Here is a 2,698-nt window from a genome sequence, read left to right as displayed (position 1 = left end):
CCAGGCACTCATGCCCTGCGCACAGTCACACACCCAGGCCGAGTTTCAGCACCTCTCCTCGGTCCAGCATTCATCCCTGCTCCCCTCTCACAGCATCCAGGCACTCATGCCCTGCGCACAGACACACATCCAGGCCGAGTTTCAGCACCTCTCCTCGGTCCAGCATTCATCCCTGCTCCCCTCTCAGAACATCCAGGCACTCATGCCCTGCGCAACGACATCACTCCGCAAAGGAAAGCTTTTGCGGTGTTTCTTTCTCAAAAAAGGCAATTTAAAGAGGTTTAAGCATGGAACCTACTCAGAATGAACATAGACATAACGGACTAAGGAGTCTGAACTTGGTTTGGCCCAAGGAAATCATTTTTTAACAAAAATCCGTATTTCGTCTTAACTCGGGAAAAGAAGGCGATTCCTGGGTTTCTCTCTCAAAAAAGGCCATTTAAAGAGGTTTGTGCATGGAACCTACTCAGAATGAACATAGACATAACGGACTAAGGAGTCTGAACTTGGTTTGGCCCAAGGAAATCATTTTTTAACAAAAATCCGTATTTGGTCTTAACTCGGGAAAAGAAGGCGATTCCTGGGTTTCTTTGTCAAAAAAAGGCCATTTAAAGAGGTTTTGTGCATGGAACCTACTCGGAATGGCTATATATGAAGGACTAAAGAGTCTGAACTTGGTTTGGCCCAAGGAAATCTTTTTTTTTTTACAAAAATCCGTATTTCGTCTTAACTCGGGAAAAGAAGGCGATTCCTGGGTTTCTTTCTCAAACAAGCCGACCCCGGGTTAGGGTTAAGGAGAACCGGGCTCCAGCCCCTCCGGCCGGGTTAGGGTTAGGTTTGGGGCTGGGGCTGGGGTTAGGGTTAAGGAGAACCGGGCTCCATGCCCTCCAGCCGGGTTAGGGTTAGAGCTGGGGTTAGGGTTAAGGAGAACCGGGCTCCAGGCCCTAGGGCCGGTTTGGGGCTGGGGCTGGGGTTAGGGCTAGAGCTGGGGTTAGGGTTAGGGTTGGGGCTGGGGTTAGGGTTAAGGAGAACCGGGCTCCATGCCCTCCAGCCGGGTTAGGGTTAGAGCTGGGGTTAGGGTTGAGGAGAACCGGGCTCCAGGCCCTAGGGCCGGTTTGGGGCTGGGGCTGGGGTTAGGGCTGGAGCTGGGGTTAGGGTTAGGGTTGGGGCTGGGGTTAGGGTTAGGGTTGGGGCTGGGGTTAGGGTTAAGGAGAACCGGGCTCCAGCCCCTCCGGCAGGATCAGGGTTGGGGCTGGGGCTGGGGTTAGGGTTAGGGTTGGAGCTGGGGTTAGGGTTAGGGTTGGGGCTGGGGCTGGGGCTAGGGTTAGGGTTAGGGTTAGGGTTAGGGTTGGGGTTGGGGTTGGGGTTAGGGTTAGGGTTGGGGCTGGGGTTAGGGCTGGAGGCAGGGTTTAGGTTGGGTTAGGGTAAGGGCTGGGGCTAGAGTCAGGGCTGGGGCCGGGGCTAGGGCTAGGGTTAAGGAGAACCAGGCTCCAGGCCCTCCATCCACACCTGTGTACCCACACTTAAGCACCCCTCCCCGGCCTAGCCACCCAACCCGCAGCCCCTGGAGCTCCACGCCCCTGGTACTGTAAGACACTTTGAAAAAAAAAAAGGAAAAAGAAAAAGAACCAGGCTCCAGGCCCTCCATCCACACCTGTGTACCCACACTTAAGCACCCCTCCCCGGCCTAGCCACCCAACCCGCAGCCCCTGGAGCTCCACGCCCCTGGTACTGTAAGACACTTTGAAAAAAAAAAAGGAAAAAGAAAAAGAACCAGGCTCCAGGCCCTCCATCCACACCTGTGTACCCACACTTAAGCACCCCTCCCCGGCCTAGCCACCCAACCCGCAGCCCCTGGAGCTCCACGCCCCTGGTACTGTAAGACACTTTGAAAAAAAAAAAGGAAAAAGAAAAAGAACCAGGCTCCAGGCCCTCCATCCACACCTGTGTACCCACACTTAAGCACCCCTCCCCGGCCTAGCCACCCAACCCGCAGCCCCTGGAGCTCCACGCCCCTGGTACTGTAAGACACTTTGAAAAAAAAAAAGGAAAAAGAAAAAGAACCAGGCTCCAGGCCCTCCATCCACACCTGTGTACCCACACTTAAGCACCCCTCCCCGGCCTAGCCACCCAACCCGCAGCCCCTGGAGCTCCACGCCCCTGGTACTGTAAGACACTTTGAAAAAAAAAAAGGAAAAAGAAAAAGAACCAGGCTCCAGGCCCTCCATCCACACCTGTGTACCCACACTTAAGCACCCCTCCCCGGCCTAGCCACCCAACCCGCAGCCCCTGGAGCTCCACGCCCCTGGTACTGTAAGACACTTTGAAAAAAAAAAAGGAAAAAGAAAAAGAACCAGGCTCCAGGCCCTCCATCCACACCTGTGTACCCACACTTAAGCACCCCTCCCCGGCCTAGCCACCCAACCCGCAGCCCCTGGAGCTCCACGCCCCTGGTACTGTAAGACACTTTGAAAAAAAAAAAGGAAAAAGAAAAAGAACCAGGCTCCAGGCCCTCCATCCACACCTGTGTACCCACACTTAAGCACCCCTCCCCGGCCTAGCCACCCAACCCGCAGCCCCTGGAGCTCCACGCCCCTGGTACTGTAAGACACTTTGAAAAAAAAAAAGGAAAAAGAAAAAGAACCAGGCTCCAGGCCCTCCATCCACACCTGTGTACCCACACTTAAGCACCCCTCCC

Source organism: Odontesthes bonariensis, unplaced genomic scaffold (genome assembly GCF_027942865.1).
Source record: "Odontesthes bonariensis isolate fOdoBon6 unplaced genomic scaffold, fOdoBon6.hap1 scaffold_110, whole genome shotgun sequence".
Classification (NCBI taxonomy): Eukaryota; Metazoa; Chordata; class Actinopteri; order Atheriniformes; family Atherinopsidae; genus Odontesthes; species Odontesthes bonariensis.
Note: the sequence above shows the minus strand (reverse complement) of the source record.